This window comes from Podarcis pityusensis (assembly GCF_964106645.2).
Source record: "Podarcis pityusensis genome assembly, chromosome: 5".
Classification (NCBI taxonomy): Eukaryota; Metazoa; Chordata; class Lepidosauria; order Squamata; family Lacertidae; genus Podarcis; species Podarcis pityusensis.
The window spans coordinates 48,245,839-48,257,965 of record NC_138032.1 but is presented as its reverse complement, the minus strand read 5'-3'; the positions used below and the strand labels follow the sequence as shown (position 1 = coordinate 48,257,965).

Sequence of the window (12,127 nt, the reverse complement as noted above, 5' to 3'; positions counted from 1 at the left end):
ACCTCTCCAACAATTTCTGTCTCTGACACCCCATTCCCAGGTTAGAGACGGTGGAAACTTATCTTTCTTCACTCCCTCTCCTGCAGGCATTAAGCAAAGTCCCCCCCCCCCTTTTCTCCTGCTTCCAAGGGGGTTTCAGTAGTTATAAATGAAGGAAATTTAGACTTTTTTAACGACTTTCCAGGCTTTAGCTTACAAGGTTTTTGCTTCAGTCTATGTACAAAAAGTGGAAGGCGGACTTCCTGTTTTGAACCTTCCCGCTTCGGTGCCAAATTAAGATACTTCTTGATCCAATTTTCCGTTTCTACTCACGGGTACTTGTTTTAAATCCAATTGTCCACAGGAAAAAGTCAGCGCTCTCCGGCAATGGCTATGCGGCTTCACTCCGTGAAAGTAGCAATCAGTTCGCAGCACCGCGCCGCTCACCCCACTTCACTCCGGAACCCCGAAATGGGGTTCCCCGTGAGTGGGGGGGGCGCTCCTGGTGCCCTGCCGAACCCCACGTTCCCAGGCTTCCTCCGCCTGGGATTTCTAGCGGGTCCCCACCTTCGCCGCGGCGGGAAGACCCAGTTTCCACGGAGCCAGTTCCTCCAGTCGGAGGAACTCTGCCATTCGCCGATGGCGCTAACCCGGAAGTCCCCTAACAAACTCACTCTAGAGGGGGCAAAATCAGCTTCTTGCTCCAAGCACTAGAATTGCCAAGAGCAAGTTTAGCCCCCTCCTCAATGGTGTGCATGCCTTTACAGTGGTACCTCGGGATGTGAACGGGATCCGTTCCGGAGCCCTGTTCTCATCCCGAACGAAACGCAAGACACGTTTTGCCGCTTCCGCGCATGTGCGTGACGTCATTTTGAGCGTCTGTGCATGCGCGAGCGGCGAAACCCAGAAGTAACGCGCTCCGTTACTTCCGGGTTGCCGCGGAGCGCAACTCGAACGCGCTCAACCCAAAGCACATTCAACTCGAGGTATAACTGTACTTTTCCATATAGGAATGGGGGGGGGGAATCCTATTCATTCCTATGAGAGAAAACAAAGAGTTACACCTGGAGATAATATTACACACAACCATAATTAACCCCAACAGTGGCTGGCAATACCAGTTCTGGAAAGCAGCCCATGGGAGACAACAGTACCTCACCTCCTGAAAGCGCCTTCAGGGTTCTAAAGGAAGGGCAACATATTTCTGAAACTTCCTTTTCCCTCCACCCCATAAAAACTAGAGGGATGTTTGAAAGTGTGGAATGGGAGGAGGTAGCAGTATGGACTATAACATTAGTGACACTTAATATACAAATGTTGCTCAATTATCTGAAGGAGCGTGTCCACCCCCATCGTTCTGCCGGGACACTGAGATCCCGCGCCGAGGGCCTTCTCGGTAGTGGTGCCCGCCCTGTGGAACGCCCTCCCATCAGGTGTCAAGGAAATAAGCAGCTATCTTATCTTTAAAAGACATCTGAAGGCAGCCCTGTTTAGGGAAATTTTTAATATTTAATGCTGTATTGTTTTTAACACTCGATTGGGAGCTGCCCAGAGTGGTTGGGGAAACTCAGCCAGATGGGCGGGGTATAAATAATAAATTATTTTTATTATTATTATTATCCTTTAGGAGGAATTATTGGAAATACAACACAAAGCTAGGGCGATCCCCAACTGCATTCCAGTACAACATTAAGATACAGGAAGGGATACAGAAGCTGATGTGTTATATTTAATACACACACAAAATAGACACATATGAATACACGTAGGTAGGTAGGTACACACACACACCTTAATGCCAAAATGACTTCTAAGCAGAGGAGCAAGCAGCAATGCCACAGAGAAGTAGGCAGGAGTGCAGGTCTGACTTCATGCTAGAACCAGACAGCCTTACCTCCACTATTTAGCATAAATGATATCTGAGAATATTGTTTATTTCACCAGGCTCCAAAACACCAGAATATGTGTTCTAAAAACTTTTACTGGTTCCTTCAAGATAACCTGAGCTGCAATATGCAGGAGTAAGGAAAGTGTTGAGTGCAGCAGATTGCTACGTACTTAAAGAGAATTTTTCACACAAACAATAGCAGACATCCAAAATAATGTTTTGAGGCATGTGGATATCTATTATTTCAGCAAGAGTTGATATATATACTGAGGGACTTGAGCCATTAAACTTGTCAGCTGCCTCATACCAATTCATCTTGCAGCCTGCAAAACTTGATTCACCGCTTTTTCCAGTGTTCATGTAGTGGCAGACCTTCCAGTATACACGTAGCTGCCCTCCAATTTATGCAATGCCATACATTTTGGCTTCTGCTTCCTTGCCACCCACTGTGTCAAGGCACATCAACCTAGTTTGTAAAGTGAACTTCTTGTATTGCTTTAATTATTAATAACTGGGAGAAGCTACGATGTAGTTTCACAAGTCTCCCGAACACCAACACACACAGCCCACGATTACATCACTGGAGCTTTAAGCATTCAATATCAAAGTTATCACTTTTATCGCCTTTTTGGTCATAAGAGCTTCATTCATAGCACACACAAAAAAGGCAATAAAAGTAGTAACTTTGATAGACCCTAAAACTAACCTATGTACCAAGGGTGTAAATTGTATGCAGGGTGTAAGAGTCATTTTAACCACCATGCTAAGGAATCTTTAGTAAACTCTAAAGTATTGAGGAACTGAATCAATGATTGCTTGCAAAAACTTCCCTCTATAGGCACACACATTGGCCACACAATTTACATAGGCAGCAACCATGTGGTGAATAGCTTTTCTATCCCAGTTTCTAGCACTGCTCTTGGAAGGGAGAATGAGCATCAGTAGTTAGCCACCCATCTTAGAGCCATTTACTGCTATTGGAACCCCAACAGCTGGAGCAAGGAGTTTCTTTAAACAGCTTTGGCCAGTACATCAGCAATGGCTATTCCTAGACACCTTGATGTATGGTCTGGAAGCTGTAGATAATGCAGAATGATAGAACTGCACTGGCTGCTGATTTGCTACCAGACCAGGTATTAACCTACAAAGCCTAAACAACTTTGGGCTGGGCTATTCATGTGAATGCCTTCTGCAATACTGACCAGTCCAGCTACTGTGGTCATCATCAGAGACCCTCCTGGTGTAACCAACTGCATCTGGCAACAGCTGGCAAAAGCCAAGAAGAGGACCTCTTCTGTGATGGCAGCCTTACTATGTAATAGCTTCCCCCTGAAATAAAGTATGCCTTGACCTTGCTGAACCATAGGCACATGCTGAAAATGTTCTTTTTTGCATCAGCATCTGATGGTTCATAATGCCAGCCACTATAATTTTAAGACTCACTACTGCTTGCGTTGTGTTGCTGTTTTTAGTATATTGTATACATGTGCTTGACTGTATTGTACACCACTTGCATGTTTTACATGACAGAAAGCATATAAATATTTTAAGATAAATGCTGGAGCTATATTGCCAGACAAACCCCGTAGACAGAATATGTAACAATAATGACTGAGACAACTTTGAGGGAAGAGATTTTCAACATGACATGCCTTAGACAGTACTCAGTTTATGAACGGGGGGTCTCCAGATTTTTCCAGAATCATTATGCTTGCATAATATATATCCTCCAAGAGTGTACCATCTAAGGAGATTCTATATACCAAGAATTCAAGCTTTCGTTTAAATGCATGAACCATTCCTAAAAGCACATGTCTTTTGATATTACTACCAGCAGGGCTCTGCAACAAAATGTTGCAATGCAGAACACTTCTGACCAAGGTTGCAGCCACTCATTTCATCTCCCCTCCCCACCCCTACCCTTAATCAAGGTAGCATTCTGTACCCACTGAGCATGCTCAGATTCATGGATCCCTATCAGCGATTCTCACTTCGGTCCCTAGGGACACTTAAAACAGATTCATCATGTGAACTAGAATATATCAAGATAATGAGACGGTTCTCTCTCCCCTTTTTATCTCTATGTGCCTCTTCCTCAGGCTTCCTTTTCCAGTGGCCCCATTCCACCATCCTCCCACTCCGTTTTCTGTTTTTTCCAGTCTATGTTAGTCAGCAATGTGTGGCCACATTGGGGGGGGGGTCGGGGCAGAGGAGAAACCACCATGGGGTATTTCCCTGAAGTTTTTATACTCCTGTTATCCTGAGCCTCCTGATACCTCATTCTTGTGGGTGGTGCATTTCTGTCTACCTTTGCACGAGCATGTGAAGACTTGCATCAGAAATAAAGAGAACACTGATAACCTGTGTCTAAATATGAAAGAAGTTATCTGGAGAGAAAGCTCTCTAAAATTGGCTTTAGCTCTCTCTCATCACCAAATCAGGATGATTTTCATTGCATAAATTTGTTTTTAAGTCGCCTGAATGTATCTTCAAGTACTTTCAGTCTCAAAGTTATTTTTAATTTCTCCGCAAGCATTCATTGCAAAGGGCATAGCACAACAGACTTGTGTTTAAAACAGCAAGCTGGTACAAGTCCAACTAACATTAATGCTGCATTCTCAAGAGGAGCAATTTCAGTGATTGGCCCAACTTTAAATAGCCATGTAAACAAAAGAAGAAACTTCACGACATGTCATCAGTGACAAATTCTTTGCTTATGAAAGCATGAGTTTCTTCCACTGCTCCCAAACTAAGCTTATTCAGCATGAATAAATTCTGTGTTTTACAACCATCATAATTTCTGAAAGAAATTGAAAAAACACACCAATTTTTTCACATGATCAGGATTTTTACTAAACCCTAAACAGTCTTAGAAATACTGAATTGCAGAAACCAGTGACGAATATTCACTTCTAGATCGCAAAATAATTTTGAAATCACTTTGAGCTATGCCTAATCGCAGTTTGCCTAGTTTCGTCACCTTGCATTTAAATCTGTGTACTACATGTTTTCATCCGCTTTTTTACATATACAATTAAGGGGGGAAGGGTTCAGTGGAAGCTACAGATTGCCAGCATGGACAATAGCACAGGCTAACACAAAAAAGGAAAGAAAATAGTACCTAGTTGGTATTAACCACTCAATTTAAAGACACATGGATTTGGAAGGAAGTGTGCTGCTAGAGGAAGAGGGGAATATTGTTTTACACCAAGAATGTTACCTCAATAGAGATATGATTGATCACTGATCAGTATCAGCATGCTAAATGAGGACAAATGAGAGGGGGAGAGAGAGATCTAAGCATAATTTACAGAATTCTGTATCTTTTCAGTAACACACACCACCACTACCACCACCAATTATTTCAATAATTATTGATCTTTCCAGTCAGTTTGAGCTCTCTTAAAGTATGAAACAAATTGTATATTATTGTCTTTTTAGAAAACACAATTAAGGGAGGGCAGGGTTGGTGGAAGCTACTCACACTGATGGCCACTGTGGATAATAATGTTATTAGGGTCATGGACTATCAAAAAAGGTCATTTCATTTAATCCTTCCAGATGGTACCAACCATCCTTTCTAGTCCATAGATTAGGAATATATGGAAGAGAAACTGTACTCCCTGTCAGCAACCTTGCCTATTAGCAGTAACATCCTGCACAATCCTCTTTTAATAAAGCACACTGCCAGCTCTGAGCAAATCTCCATAAACATAATACTGTATATTTTAGCATCAACAGTTAGACAGCAAGCATGAACTCAGCTGTGCAGCAAGCAATATTTCGTAAGTCATGAGAGTACAAATGCAGAAGATATTTCAAAATTTACTTGCATCATGTAAAAGGCATTGCTCCTTTATAGCAGGGGTAGGAAATCCTTTTTCTCTCAAGGGCTGCATTCCCTCAAAGTAGTCAGGGGTTGCATGCTGGTGTTTGGTGGAGGTAGGGACAGCGGTGGGTGTGGCCAGAGCCAAAAGTGGGCAGGGCACCCCCCATTTCTCTTTCTGCCACGCCCTTCTCTTTTGGTCTCTCTTGACATCCACATGAGGTTAGAAAGGAGATGGACTTAGCTGCCTCAAACTGCACAAACTTCCCACATAGAAGCCAGTTCCATTTATGAAAGTGTGCAAGTTGCATGCATATCATCTACCCCACTGAACACACGTATGCTGGGAAATGGCAACTGGTCATTTGCACAAGCATCAGAAAGGACACACATATTCACAAGGCTATGGTCTTCAGATATAATGCCAATCTGAGGGGGAAAGCACATTATAAAAAACAACAGCAACATGATAATAATAAAAGCAATTACAGTGGTACCTCAGGTTAAGTACTTAATTCGTTCCGGAGGTCCGTACTTAACCTGAAACTGTTCTTAACCTGAAGCACCACTTTAGCTAATGGGGCCTCCTGCTGCTGCCGCGCCGCCGGAGCACAGTTTTTGTTCTCATCCTGAAGCAAAGTACTTAACCCAAGGTAGTATTTCTGGGTTAGCGGAGTCTGTAAGCTGAAGCGTATGTAACCTGAGGTACCACTGTATCATGTTTGGCACTGCCTTTAAAAATAATGTGACTGTTAACTAACATAAGTAAAGGCAACTTCCTTTACAGCCCATCTTGAGTTCATCTTGGGAGACCAAAGAAAGAAAGGAAAGAATCAGAAATGTACATAAAATTCGCTCCCTTTTCACAGTGATCTGACAGGTAAGTGCCCCCACCCCCACCCCAGATCCGGTCCCTCACATCAGGTCTACACAATTAACACAGAACTGCCTAAAATCAGTACAGTTGCTTCATGAGATAATGACTGGAAAAACACATAGCAATGATATTACACTGAAAAGAATGTTATGCTGGAAAATACTTCTGCTTGAAGCCAGATTGAGTACTTTAGGTGTGTCTAATGGAAAATGAGCTCTAGGCAGTGCAGGTAAATGAAACAATGTTATCAACTCATAGACACTTACCATATCAACAAAATGGAATTTTAAAACAGAAATAATAATATAGCTATCAGCCACAGCAATTCTAACACAGAGACAAGTGTTTGGGTCCTGACACACTGAAGAGGGTTTGTCATTTATTCCTCCATGTCAGCCTTTGCTAACTTGATGCCCTCCCTATGTTCTGGACTATTAGCCCCACCAAAAACATCTCGAGGGCTCCTGGTCGGCAACAATCTACTTCTGCATACACACAAACTTTTATTCTCCTTTTTCCTCTCTGGTCCCTTATTCTGTTTAAATAGTTGAAGTACCCAGTCCCAGAATTGAGTGGAATCAGTTTCAGCTTATGCAATCAGCTGATGTGGGCAAGGTACTGGCGGCAATATATCCAATCACATGCCCTCTTGACCCCTGTCCCTCCTGGCTCATTAAATCTAGCAGAGGTGGTCTGACTGGTTGGGTCCAGAGCATGAAAAACACTGCATTGCATGAGGGTTCCTGCCTTGAAAGAAAACAGTGGTGCAGCACTCCTAGATTTCTTAGACTAGAACTACCAATGAAAAACACACCTTTCGGGGAGAAGGTGGTGATGAGGATGGTGGTGGGGCATGACACAGGTTATTTAGAACCATTCCAATCTGGGTTCAGGCCTGCCCATGGGTTCCCTGATGGATAACCTTTGCAAAGAGCAGAGCAAGGGAAGTTTGACCTTGCCTCGTGATCTGTCCTCGTGATCTGTCCACTGACCATGGTATCCCCCTGGACCTGCTCTGGGGAACAGGAATTGGGGGCACTGTGTTACAGTGATTCCAATCCTACCTCCAGGGCCAAGTCCAGAGAGCTGGATTAACAGAGTGCTTTGTAGCCCCCGGCAGCTGTGTTATGGGTTGCCACAAGGTACTATTTCCAATGCTATTTAATATCTAGATGAGACCCCAGGAGATCTGGGGCAAGGTCCCATCAGTATTCTGATGACACTCAGCCCTATTTCACCATAACATCTGAATCAGGAGATGCTGTGCAGTCCCTGGACCAATGCCTGGATGAATTGAGGAAGAACAAGATCAGCTTGAACCCTGGCAAGATAGAGACACTGTGGGGGGGGGGGGTTCCTGTGTCCAATAAATTAGTCAGTTGGCTATCCTGGATGGGGTTGCACCAAAATTCATACTGCACAAAGGCGTTGTATGGCCGTGACAGAGGAAAAACTTGCACAAGCTTGGCTTCTCATACATTAATCAACACAGAAGGAAATAAAAGTAGCAGGGAACAAGTTTTGATGGAGAAAGATACATAAATGAACACCAGTGAGCCATGAAAGCTATAGGTGAAGATAAATGAAAACCTCTATTTGCCATTGCCTTTCATCTGAAAAGAATTATCTGATCAACTTTACGGCAAACAGCTTGGGCAAAACCAGCAAATAATATATGAGCTGCCCTGAACCTTTAATCTGTGTCCAATGCTTACACAGCATATTACAGTGTTTACAGTATTCAAAAATTAAATTCTTAAATTCTTCTTGCAAAATTGTCTTCTCATGACAGTTATTTTACAAAAGCCTTTATTAATTTTGATCCAATCTAGAATGTTTATCCATATCAGCCCTTGGACATATTTCTTAGAACTGAAACATGATAATGTATATGAATTTTTGACGGCTGATCCTGTTTCTTTTTGATATTGTTTTATGGAACTGTAATGTTATATATGCTGTAAGCCACCCTTGGTGGACAAGATATTACTGTTTTAATAAAACAAATAAATACCACCGCACATATTGAATTTATTCCCTCACAAAATTAATATCTGTCAAAATGAAACTGTTGCCATGGATGAGCTCACTAGAAGAATCATCAAATGAAACTGAAGGAGTGTACACAGAAAATATGAACACATCCATAAATCAGTATACCCAGAAACTGTTGCAGAAATTATACACTTGTGCAATGAAAACTTGACCATCTCACTCAATTAAAACAAGAACCAGCATGATAGTATACTGTAACTATCAAGATAATATATGTGCAAGCCTCTCCCTGCCCTCTATGACATCTGCAAACACTGGAAAAACTGTAACTAGCAGCAGCTCTTACACACAGTGACAGCACTGTTTACAAACCTTACTTCTATCATAATCCATAGCACAGATAAGGAAATCACTTTCTACATCTATAAACTACTGGGAACATGGGAGCCTGCAGACTTTCATGTAATTCCAGCCATGCTTCTACATTTTAAAGCTATTGCAATCGGAGCTCCAAGTACAAAGTAGCTCCCCCCCCCCAAAAAAAACCTGCTGTTTCCCCAAATCATATGTAAATAACCATGGCCTGTTAATTTCACTTGCTACATCTACAGAAACTCCAAAGCTCAACAAACCAATTTACATGTGATGATTATCACAAATTAAAATGAATCCAGCTGCCATCTATTGGAAATCTTACTTGCTAAGAGCTCTTGGGATAAATCACTGAGACAATCTAAATATTTAAACCCATGTCAACAGTAATGGAGTCTGAAAAATCAGCTTATCTAAAATATGACACTAAACAGAATAAATGTATTGATAAGAACTAGGTGGAACTCCAGAGATCAAGAAAGTATTTATGCTTAAAGCATGACTGCATATATTGTGTAACTTCTAAGAATGCCAAGCATGCCTTACAGTGCAATCCTACACAATTCTACTCAGAAGTACGGTAACTTCACTGGGTTCAATAGGACGCACCCCCATATGATTGCTGATTGTGTTTCCCCTAATTTTTTAATCCCATTTTAAACTTAAGGCTACAATCCTTTTTTAAAAAAAAACCTCTGTTGAAAATGACTAAGAATCTGCGTCAATTGTGGGAAATGCTCTTTTAACTTATGTTTGAGCAATTTTATAGTTCCAAAAGGCAGGCTACAATATACAATTAAAACTCAGCCATAATTGCTATTTGCCTGTGAAAACATATTTCTTCATGCTCATATGCAGTTACTAAAAATGAATGATTTTACATACCAGTTTAAGCTACATTTTGAAATGTTGCATTAAAAATGCTTAGTTAAAGTTTGTCTTTTAAAAAAATGCATTTTAAAATCTTTTAAAATAGTCTTGAAAAAATCAAAACACCCAACATTGAAATCTCATGCTGCATCAAATAAAACTGTATTTATACAGTTAGAACACACACACACATTTGTTCAGCATAATAAATGGAAACAGATTTCAAACTACTTTAGTGTTTATCAAATGGCAATCACTAAAATCAAATCCTTTAAATTTGATAGCTGGATGATTAAAGACAGTAGAATCATATACAGAAAACTGAAATATAATCACAATGAAATAGGAAAATAATTACATACACGTCCTTTAGAAAGGAAAGCAGGGCTTTTCAGAATCAACATCCAGTGTTAAAAATGGAAATACAACAGTGGTGCTGATTACAGTCAAAATCCCTGAAACAACTTTTCCCCTTGATCTTCATGCTTGGTGAAAGACAAGCTGCCCATCTCTGCTTCTGTAATTGACATCACTCCTCCACAGTATATACACACTTTCTCTCGACACCAGACATTTTATCTTAGAGCAAATAATCCAACTCTCACCCATCTGAGGACACTGGCTATACCTGCTGGAAAAGGGCGTCAGTGCTTTGTGTGTTCGGGGCTTCCTGCTTCTTCTCGCGACTACCTTCTGCTGCTGCTGCCGTTTCTCCTTCTGCCTTGTGGCCTCTTAGGCCCAAACCCCTGCCTCCTGTCAGCAGCACAAGCAGCAGCCCTAGACAAGCCTTGGATCAGAGGCTCCTCCACCTACACCCTTGCAGCAGCAGCAGCAGCAGCAGCCAGCAAAGCAGCGGCGCACACGCGCACAGGCTCAGGCACACGCGCGCCCTTTCGCCAACCACCTCCCGAGCCCTTTCCCCTGCATACTCCACCCACTGCCCGAGGTCGACCCGGAGGGGTCCCCCTTGCAGCCTCGCCCTTCTCCCTGGGCCACGGCAGCCTTCCCCAACACCACCACCACCACCGGCTGGGGCTGCCTCCCTAAACAAGGGCTTCCATTGCACAGGTGCAAACAACAACAAGCACCCCTGCTTGGGAGGGAGGCAGGAGGGGCCTTGGCTTGCCACTGCGTCCCCTCCTCCTCCTCCTCCTTCTCCCCCCATGGCACCCATCGCCCCCTTTCTCCACGCACGCCTTGCCTTCGGAACCTCCCCCTTTTCAGCTGCTCTCCTTCCTTCCCCTGCAGCCCAACCTTCCCCTCCCCATCCATTTTCCCCCTTGAAAAGGCGGGTTCGTGTGCGGCTCCCCCCCCCCCGACAGACGCGCCCCCTGCCCGATCCGGAGCCCCATTTGCTCCCTTCCCCACCACGCTCACCTTTGCGCAGAGTCCCCTTCGCCCTCCCTCCCGCCGCCTCCCCTTTCCCAGCTGCCAACGACAGCCCCCCCCCCGCGCCTCAGTTGCAGCCCCGCCGACCTCCCGCATTCCTCCGCCTCCCCCACCCCGCCCTCCAGCGAAGGCTCCCGCCTCCCTTCCCAAGCTCCCGATACCCCGCTCGAGCCGCCCGCCTCCCTCCCTCCCTCCCGGCTGCCCTTACCCCTACAAGACGGCCGCCCTTCCCACTTCCCTCCCCTTCCTCCACATTCCAGCTGCAGCCCCCTAGCTGCCCCCTGCCGCCGCCGCCCCACTGCCACAGACGCCACCCCCCGCCCTCAGGCCTTCTTGCCCCCCGAGCTTTCCTTACCGTGGAGGCTCCTCCGCCATCCCCTCCTCACAGCCGCTTCCACCGTCCGCCTCGCCCGCCCGCCTGCCTGCCGCCGTCACCGCGCACCGAGCGGCCCGTCACGGGACTCCCCGCCCACAGACCTCCACGGTAACCATAGAGAGAGGGAAAGTGGCAGGTGGAGCGGCGCGCCGGCTTCAGCGCCCGGACGCCGCCATGTTAACCGGAGGCAGGGAGAGTGAGGGGGGGGGAGTCTTCGTTGCTATTGGCAACGGACGAGCACGACTCAAGGCATTAATGGCGGGGAGGATACTGGGGCAAACACCGTGACGCGTGTACATATAAATAAAGTCTTTCATTAGGACTCCAAAGTCTAACAAACGAAGCTGGTTTCATTAAACGTGACACAGAATAAAGCACCCGCTGCCCTCGCTAGGTAGGCAGCCGCGCTGAGGGTAAAAATGCCGCCCTCTCCTCCCCCTCGTACCAAGAGGCATGGCTGTCCGTTTGCCGCACAAAAGGGCGAGGACGTCGCCGCTGCCGTTCGCCCGGTTGCGCGCTCGCGAGAGACCCCTGGGCGAGGCCGAGCGCGCGGAC

General features: G+C 44.8%; 1 protein-coding gene across 2 annotated transcripts in view; it reads right to left on the bottom strand.

The window, feature by feature from the left end:
- Positions 1 to 11,673, bottom strand: part of SHOC2 (SHOC2 leucine rich repeat scaffold protein) — a 53,142-nt gene extending 41,469 nt beyond the window's left edge. The window contains exon 1 of one of the 2 annotated variants that reach the window (XM_081006449.1): positions 11,552 to 11,673. The gene's annotated coding sequence lies outside the window, so the exon portion shown is untranslated. Of the gene's footprint in view, positions 1 to 10,435; positions 10,704 to 11,551 lie in introns of those variants that run through there. The other variant, XM_081006450.1, reaches the window with a different exon arrangement.
- Positions 11,674 to 12,127: the final 454 nt, after the last annotated feature.